The sequence below is a fragment of the Lissotriton vulgaris genome, chromosome 3_1, assembly GCF_964263255.1.
Source record: "Lissotriton vulgaris chromosome 3_1, aLisVul1.2, whole genome shotgun sequence".
Taxonomy (NCBI): domain Eukaryota; kingdom Metazoa; phylum Chordata; class Amphibia; order Caudata; family Salamandridae; genus Lissotriton; species Lissotriton vulgaris.
The window spans coordinates 235953569-235963801 of record NC_141689.1 but is presented as its reverse complement, the minus strand read 5'-3'; positions in this window follow the sequence as shown (position 1 = coordinate 235963801).

The window sequence follows — 10233 nt, the reverse complement described above, 5'->3', positions numbered from 1 at the left end:
TCATATATTATGTGGATAAATTATATTTGGATACGACAGACGCAATAAGTAATTGGAAAAAAGTTAATTAACTTTCAAGATGAGGTTTTTTTTGGCACTGCGCTACTAGTTCAGTCCTTGTTTTGCAGTTCGCTTAGCCGTTCAAGAGAGGAGGTCAGAGGAGACCAGAGGAGACAGGCTGCGTGCAGGTGTGAGCGCTGAGTTAGCGCTGAGAGAACAACGCCGCCGCAAGCCGTAACCACGGAGACTACTACCGCCAGCGCCAGAAAAGCCGCAGAGTAGAGAGAATACTACCATCAGCGTGGCCGCTAGCTGCAAGCCGGGATTACTCGAGACTACTCGGTGAGTTGGAGAGCCGGGGCATACGGTGCACACGGTGCATACGGAGTTGGCCGGTGGGCGGGCGCATGAATCAAGGCTGAGTCCTGTGCCCCGAGCCTGAGCCTCGAGCTCCGAGCTCCTGCCCCCTGCTCCGAGCTCCTGAGTGAACTACGAGAGAGGCTGCTGCAAGGTGTTTCGATGCACAACCCCCGGCCCCCACAGGTGGGACATCATGCATCACACTTAGCCTACGCTTAGCCTACGGCACTTACAGAAACTGGTGCAGAATCTGGTGTGCCGGAGTTCTGCTCCTGTGAGAGGTGGGCTTGTGAGAGGGCACGCCTGAGGAGCAAGCGGAGGAGGAGCGAGCGACCAGAAGGACCTCCGTAGCCTTCCCTCCTGCAGGGACACAAGCTTTGCCATGCGGTGAGTGGTGGGTGTGGTGCCTCCAGAGCTTTGCTCGCTCTCCTCGCCCTACCCCCCCCCTTTTTTGCCAGGCACCAGGCACCGGGCACTAGGTCCTACAATCGAGGGGAAGTGCCAACAACGATACGAGGAGAGAGAAGAAGTGGCGGTATTGGCACCGGCACCAGCTCCTGCTCTCTTGCGTTCCTGCTTTCAAGCGCCTCTGCGGCATCCCCCCACAGTGCATTTGTTTTGTGGTCGAATCAGGCTAGGATCCAATTGGGTCTAACAGGAGAAGAGTTGAACAGGAGGGTCTGAAAGGAGAAGAGCTAAACTGCTCTGAACAGTACTATACTGTACTATACTGTATCGGTGACCCAGGGAGTCAGGGAGACTACGAGCAGTAGCAGCATCAACAATTGTGTACTGTAACCCATCCCCGTGTTGGAGTTAGCTGAGTACTAAGAAAGAGAGAGAGGGGGAGTGGGTAACGGGCGGGAGCCTCTGAAGTAGTAGTAGCTGAGTGTGAAGGGGGTTAGTCCTATGCCCCCCTGCCCCCATCTCCTCTCATTCACCGCTATTGTTGGTTTATCGGTTCACCTGTATTTCCTGTATTTCCTCAGCCGTCATAGTCACGGTTGCCGGACGGGGGTCAGTGTGTGGTTCTTGTCTGAATCGCTACTGAATTGCCCAGGCCCAGGGCAGGGTGGCGTGGTGTACGGGGTAAAGCAGTTGTGAGCTGCCATTCTACAAGGCGGTGGTATTTGTTTATCGTAGTTTTTGGGCACTCTTTATGTCCAATTGCCTATTTCATCTGTTCTTTTTTATTGTATTCTCGTTTGTGACACTTATTCTAGTATTCTATTCTAGTATCTGGTGTTTTTATCTTAAGTAACCACTAAACATAATGACAGCGAAAAAGCTAAGGTCTGGGCGGTTACTGGTAGGAAGGACTTGTTCAAAGACTAAATCTAATCCCCTACGCAACAAGGATGTTCCTGGTATGTTGTTAAAAGGACAATGTCAACTTTATAGCTTATGGGAAAGGGGAAAGGACAGAGGCCCCCAAGTGGGACCAAATATTGTAAACAGTAAGGGGGAGGGAGATGGAGATGGAGATGGAGATGGAGGAGTAATTGTGAGTGGGAACAGCAACTATGTTGAAATAGTTGAATCATTAGATATGGCAGACGATAAAGAAGCACATACTGTCGGGGAGGGTAGGTCCCAATGTCCCCTGGAACCCCTGAGCCATTTGATCCAAATCCCTGGGGTTCAAAATTGTTCTCAAACCCTCCATGTATCCTCTGGACCTACTTCTAAAATAGTAGAGGTGAGTGTGCACAAACCCATACTTGCCCCTGGTGGAATCATAGAAGACCCTCTTGGTCCCTCTCCGGTTGCGGAGGTACGAAGTGATGATTTCACCCTCCCGGATCTAGATCTAGAGCTTTGTAGGAGATATATCGCCTGTGATACTAGCAAGATTATAGAATTGGCAAATACCCCAGTAGTAACAGCCCCTATAAGACTTCAATTATTCTGTAGTACTCCATCTAATTACTCTCTATCACAGTCCCGCACCTCCACGAGCCCTGATTTAAATATTACTGATATCCAACCCAGTCAAACCACCAGGAAGGATATACTTCTTTCGGACTCTTTGTCATCGTTAGAACATCTGTTATCCTCCATTTTAAAGTTACTTGAAAAATTTGTTGGAGGGTCAGACTGTGTGCTGGAAACCGTAACACAAATACTAAAGGTATTTTTAAACGGCAAACAGAGGAGGGAACTTAGTTTAGAAACGGACTCTACTAAAGTAGGATTGGAAGCGAAGAATGATAAGGTGGTGGAGAGCAGGTTTGAGAACGCTAATTGTGATTCAATCTTAATTGACCACGATGGTATACCCCAATCCATTGAGCAAAAGAATATAGTGTTTACGATAGAGAAGACTCGTGATTCCTCATTACACCCACTATCAGTTGATTGCGCTCATGAGTGTTTTCAAGAAGATAAAATCGAGGGGGTCTCAGAAAAAATCGTATATACGGAGCTATTTCCTATCTTTAAGACCCAAACAAATGAGGAGAGAGAGTGTGTCCTGGATTCATCATGTCTGAGAAAAAAGGAAAAAAATGGGAAACTTATAAAGAACAGAGGGAAAAAGATGAAACCTAAATGAAGATTCGCAAAAAAGAGGCAAAGGAAAATTTGTTTTAAGGAAGACGTAGAAACCTCCATGGGAAATGATCTTTCCCAGGGGTTATTGCACAATGTATCACAAGATATGAACCAGCATGTCGAAGTAGATCAAGTGATCACAGAGCCCAAAGATCTGGCAAAAGGGCCATCGTCGACTTATAATGCCTCCCCCCTAAATATACACCCCCAGTTAGCTCCCTATACTATTTTAGCAGAGGGACTTCCAAGTGTTAAAATGGCGGTACAGCAGACGCCTGCTAGCCTAGTTTCTTCAGCACTTAATCCCTTGGCTATGCCATTCCCGGAAATGGAAGAAAGTAAAGGAGAATCGAAGTTGCCTAATGACGTTTGCGTAAGGGAAATGATAGATACATTTCATTTAGACTTCTTGCCCCTGTTTGATAGGGATCTTGTATTGAATAGGTCTTCTCTCCTCAAATGTCTTTTGGAGATCGAAAGTTTGAAACTCATTCTAAGTAGTGACTTAAGTTTGGTCTCTATCTTTAAAATAGAAGTTGGGTATATAACGAGGGTAAGGTTTAATTCTAAAATCATTGTAAATCTTATACTCCAATGGTCAAAAGGCCTGCAAAGTAGGGGGATCGATGTCATCCCTTATGTAGAGAAACCACAAAATAGAGTTCTAGATAACAAGCCCCCGATAACTCAGGCGGACTCTGTCACTAGAGTTCGCCCTCTAGAATCCGAGGACTTAAACATCTGTATTTCAAAAAAGGGAAGACAAGTAAGACTTATAGACCCTATCTCTCTCCCCTCCCAATGGAACTCCATAGAGGAGAGCCTACAATGGAATTGGCTGCTTGGTGTCCTGTCGAGTAGATCCTGTAATAATCTCCCCCTGCATCCATTCTTTTAGCAATGAACTAAAAATAATATTGTGGAATGCTGCAGGAATGAAGAATAGTAGGGAAAAGCTCCAATTTCTACTCACACTAGATGCAAACGTGATCTGTCTCCAAGAGACTTGGTGCACAGAGAAAGTATTACTGGGCAAAGATTACTTTACGTTGGACGGCAGAGCAATCCCATCCAGGAGAGGACATGCAAGGGGCGGGGTGGTTTGCCTGTTGTCTAATAAGATAAAATGGAGGTATGCTTATTACATAGACCCTAGCAACCTTTTTCAGGCAATAACATTGTTCAACGTGGGCAACGCTAGAAAAGGTAAATCATTGATTCTGATAAATGCTTACATTCCTCCAGATGCCTGCCACAAAGTACTTTTACTTAACTTTGCTAGGGGATCTTAATTGTAAGATCTCCAATTTTAAGGTAGAGATTTTCAGAAATAAGGATAAAGAAGAATCCTTGCAGATTCCTCAAGCGATCTTTCCACAAAACATCAGGACAAATACGAGAGGGAAAATGCTTCTTGATGAATTGATAAAAGTTGATGGCATTATAGCAAATGGAAGGCTCCCCTCAGATACACCAGCGAACTTTACCTGTAAATCAAATAACAGTGAATCCATCTTAGACTACGTGATAGCGGGAAGTACCTCCTTCTTCCTCTTGAAAGATCTTAAGGTCTCTAATACTCACCATAGCAACCATAAAGTGCTAACTCTCCCTGTAAATTTAAACCCAATTCAGACCGATCCATGGTCGTTAAATAGTGATTTGGTCGGCTTTGGTAAGAAATCAGGAAGATGCCACTGGGATATCAGGGCTATTAGGGGTTTGGAAAGTATTCTAGAGGCCACTGTGGCCAATTTGGGTAACTGGAACGGCTCTGAAACAGCATGTTTTGCCGACTTTATGGAAACAGTGATTGCAGTTGCAAAAAAGTCGATCCAAAGCAGTAACATTAGAATAATTCCCAGATCTCTACGTCTACTTAATATTGAAATAAATAAATTCATTAGGGGCCCTACAGAAGCTCTCCCCGGTGAGGCAACTGGGGCTGCGAGCTGTGTTGTATTTCTGCTAACGTGGTGAACGTGGTGAACCTTTGAAATAGCGCGATTTACCATTTTGACAGCACTTGAGCGTTTTAAACAGAATCGTTTTTAACTGTTGTTCTTATACTTGGGGGGGCTTGTTTAGATTTAAGGGGAAATATTTTTGAGGCACACTGACACTCTTGACACATTTCTAAAGCCCACACTCGGCACTGCCGCTTTTGCCGAATCTCGGCGACCGTGGGCGCCATATTGAGTGAGGCGGGGAGAGCGCTCTAGTAGCGCCATACTCCCGCCCCCTTGGAATACTTAATCCGCATTCCCCTCACGCTCGGTGCCCTACAGAAGCTCTCCCCGGTGAGGCAACTGGGGCTGCGAGCTGTGTTGTATTTCTGCTAACGTGGTGAACGTGGTGAACCTTTGAAATAGCGCGATTTACCATTTTGACAGCACTTGAGCGTTTTAAACAGAATCGTTTTTAACTGTTGTTCTTATACTTGGGGGGGCTTGTTTAGATTTAAGGGGAAATATTTTTGAGGCACACTGACACTCTTGACACATTTCTAAAGCCCACACTCGGCACTGCCGCTTTTGCCGAATCTCGGCGACCGTGGGCGCCATATTGAGTGAGGCGGGGAGAGCGCTCTAGTCGCGCCATACTCCCACCCCCTTTTCTCCCTATATTATGTGTAGACCGGCCAGACGGCGCAGCGGGCTGGCGCAGCGGGCGCGCCGGACGCGCGCCGAAGCCGCGCCTAAGCCAAGCCCGTCTGCGCCCGTCCGCGACCGGTCTGCGCCGGGCGCAGGGCATGCTGCCCGGTTGCAACACACCATCAGGTATGATAGCAAAGACCTACTGTCCTTACGTCCCCCACTCGTTTCCCACTGTTCTAACTGCCCCCTTATTGACCCCCTGTAAGTGGACTCCCCCTGTGACAATATATGACGTTATTGATGTGCCTTCCCCCTTAAATAATCGTTTCATCCACTTCAAGGGAGGTCTTATTAATGCCAGGTCCCTAGCCTGTCACTGCCAAGACGTTCATGACTTAATATTAAGTCATGAACTGGATGCTCTATTTATTACCGAAAGCTGGCTAAATGATTCTTCCAACCCCGATCTCGCTACTGCCCTCCCTCCTGATTTTACCATCTTCAGGCGGGACAGACCTTCCGGTCGCGGTGGCGGGGTCGCACTCATCATTAAGGAAACTTTTCCCTGTCACACATTTGATCTATGCCACCTCAAGGATACTGAAGGCTTGGGTTTTTCAATTAAAATTAACGCCTCTTCTTCCCTCTCGGGGGGGGCTCTTATATCGTCCTCCTGGAAATCCTACTCCTTTCCTCAACTCTCTAGATGAGGCCCTTGGAGCGCTCATGCTACAGTACCCCAACTTCACTCTAATAGGTGATATGAACCTACATATGGAATCGCTCACTGACCCCCTCGCCATCTCCTTCCTACACTCCTTAAACATTTTTGGACTTTCCCAACGTATCACTGCTGCCACTCACAGTGCTGGACACACTCTTGATGGCATCTGCTCTAATCTCACAACCCTCTCCACGTCCTCCCCATTACCGCAAATCTGGACCGATCATTATTTTATCCCGTTTGATATTATGATACCTCCTCCTACCCTACCCAGCACTAGGCGTTCCCCGGCCCCCTTCTCAGTTAACTGGAAGAAGGTGACCGAACGCATAAAGCTGGAGTCAAAACCGCTACCCCCATCCCCTAAAGTAACTGGAGATGTTGAAACTGATTCCCGCAATTTCCATATCTGGATGAACCAAATTGTCTCTGCCAATACCGAATCTAAAAACCATCAGGTAAAAGGTACTAAGAAAAAACCTAATGCCCCCTGGTTCACTCAGACTCTATCCGATAGTCACCTTCGCTGTTGGAGATCAGAAAGACACTGGAGACAAACATACGACACGGCCTCTAGAACATGTTATGTACAACAGAGGAAATTATACCTCGCTGACATAAAAACAGCAAAAAAGGAATATTTCACTAAGGTCATAACTGAAGCCCATTAAAATCAAAAAACTATTTTTACTATAGTTAAGTCCTTCACTCATCCGAAAGCCCTCACAACTGAAATACCCCCCTCAGAGAACTTATGCAACCAAATTGCAGACTTCTTTGTTGATAAAATCGTCAACATCCAGAAAGATTTTCCTCCCCCTCCGACAAACCCCCTAGAGGTAACAATTAATTATCCTCCTCTCTCCAGCTTTAAACCTGTCTCCTTGCAACAAACTAGCAAGGCAATTCGGGCTTGTAAATCAGGAGCACCCACTGACTCCTGCCCTCCTATCATCTTACATCATTTGATTGAGGCAGTTAACCCTTACATTAATGCTATTATTAACGAATCCTTCGAATCCGGACTTGTACCGGACGACTGGAAGAAGGCCACCGTAAAACCCCTGTTGAAAAAGCAGAATAAATCGCCAACGGGCCTGACCAACATGCACCCCATCTCTTTACTTCCTGTCCTCAGCAAAATCACGGAGCAGTTAGTACATGAGGAACTTAAAACATTTGCAGAGGCCCATAATATTCTGCACCCTCAACAATCGGGTTTTCGCTCCGGTCATTCCACCGAAACAGCTCTGATCGAACTTGCTGATTCCATCAAGTTCCTGCAGGATGAGGGTAGGCAAGCTGTCCTCATCCTGCTTGACCTCACAGCAGCGTTCGACACTATCTCGCATGCCATCTTAATCAACAGAATGCGAGAGATTGGCGTGACAGACACAGCCTTGGCTTGGATCTCATCTTTCCTATTTAATAGGTCCCAGACTGTGTCCCTCGGTCCCTATCTATCCTGCGATAAACCTATCACATCTGGAGTGCCCCAGGGGTCTATATTAAGTCCTCTTTTTTTTAACATCTACATGGCACCCCTCCTCGCTGTGATAGAATCACATGGGATTCTTGTCACGTCATATGCTGACGACACTCAATTGGTCGTCACCATCGATAAACAGTGGACGGATGCAGACCTTCGGTTCAAAAACTGTCTCTCTGATGTTTTCAAATGGCTAAATACAAACCACCTAAGATGTAATAGTGCCAAGACAGAAATCATTCCACTGGGTAAAAATCTGTCTTTTTGTCCGAAAGACTGGTGGCCCTTAGGATCAGAAGCCCCTCCCAGTGCAGTAGCATCAGCCCGGAACCCAGGCGCGCAATTCGATTCATCCCTCCATCAGCCCGGAACCCAGGCGCGCAATTCGATTCATCCCTCTCTTTCGATGACCACGTTAGGATTACTGCCGGTCGCTGTTTTGGACAAATAAAATCCCTAAAGAAATTCTTCGATTTTCTTCCAATTGCAGCTAGAAAGTCAGTCGCGGTAGCCCTCATTCTCTCCCGACTTGATTACTGCAATGGTTTAATGGCCGGAGTGAAAAAATCCACCCTCAGAAAGCTACAGTGCATACAACATGCTGCGGCCAGACTGGTTTTACAACTCCCCAGAAGGTCATCAGCGTCAGCAGCACTAAAATCTCTGCACTGGTTGCCGCTGCATAAAAGAATCCTCTTTAAACTGCTCCTCACAGTTTTCAAAACTATGCAAAATACAGGGCCCCTCTACTTTGCAAATCGTTTTACGCGCTATAATCCCCCGCGTTGCTTGAGATCCTCTGGGACAAATCTCGTCACGATCCCCAGATTCAAATACAAGACTAAAGGTGGGAAATCATTCACTGTTCTGGCAGCCAAAGCCTGGAACAACCTGCCAGCTAACCTTAGACTTATAGAAAATGAGAACAGTTTCAGAAAACTCCTCAAGACATGGGTCTACCAACAATCAGACTCCTCTGTTTTGGCTGCCATCTCGTTTCAATCTTTCATCACATCCCACTCTTTCAGTTATCCCCTGCAGTTTGCTCAGCGCCATGATGCTCCCTTGGGAGCGAACGTCTGCGCTTTATAAATACACGTAAATATCAAAATATCAAATATCTGACCAACTCCTCCGAAAGATATCGTATAATTTTACTACTCAAGAGAAGGAGGACTAGGGTGAAGGTTAAGATGAGAAAAAAAGGGAGGATAGTATATGGATTAAATTGAGGGAAGCTGCGTTGAAAGGTCAAACAAGAACATTCTGGTCTCTACTCGGGGAGGGCTGTGGAGTTAGATTAAAACCATTTCCAGTTGCTATTGAAGAGCATTTATGGGTTGGCTATATCCAGAACCTTTATGCAAGTAACGGGAATGTGATTGATTGTAGCAGAGTAAATGAAGACCCCTCTCCATATGGACCACCTTCTGAAAAAGATATTAAACTGGCCATCAAGGGTATGCGCTCCTCAGGGGCAATGGGCCCGGATGAACTCCCAATTTCAGTTTTAAAACAAAATAGTGCAATGTGGAGTAAAATCCTTTTCCCGGTCTTCAGATTTTGCTTTGCAAATAAAACCGTTCTCCCATCTTGGAAAGGGAGTATTTTAGTTCCCCTCTTCAAGAAGGGAGACCGTGACGCCCCACACGATTACCGACAAATTGCACTTTTAGATGCCGTGGGTAAAGTCTTCGCCAAATGCCTCCTGATGCAAATAAATGTCTGGGTGGACTCGGGTGAAATTCTTCCATTTGAACAGACCGGATTTAGGCAAAGGCATGGAACCATGGATAATCTAACGGCATTGCAAGTAATAACTGAAAAATATGTTAAGGTCTGAGGAGGAAAAGTGTACGCCGCTTTCATAGATTTCGCCACAGCATTCGACAAAGTAGATCGTCCTTTGCTGTAGAGAAAACTATCGGACCTCGGCATGCCGGCCACCCTTCTGGGGTTGGTTCAAGCTCTTCACACTGATACTTGGTGTAGAGTCTTGGTGGGAGGGGAAAGAGGTCTATCCCAAGTTATTACTACAACAAACGGCCTAAAACAAGGTTGCTTGTTGGCTCCCCTATTATTTTCCTTATACATATCTGATCTACCCTATGCCCTGTCTTTAAGTGAAGGTATCGCCCCATTATTGGGGGGAAAATCGATAGTCTGTTTGCTATATGCCGACGACATATTAATACTGGATTTAACACCGAGGGGATTAAATAGTCGTCTGCAGGTACATGAATATGCAGAGGCCCATCACCTAAAGATAAATGTGTCTAAAAGTAAAATAATGTGCATGCAGGGAAGGAAAAAGTTGAAGTTTGGGAATTATGTTTGGTCTGTTGGTGGACAAAAATTGGAAGTGGTAAATTCATATGTCTTCCTAAGAAAAATAGTGTGTGGAAACTCAAGTGAAAATGCTCATATAGGAAACAATATTAGGAAAGCAATGGTACAAGGTAAAAGTTTAATCTCCCTTTACAGATCCACAGGCAGAAGACACTTCGCAA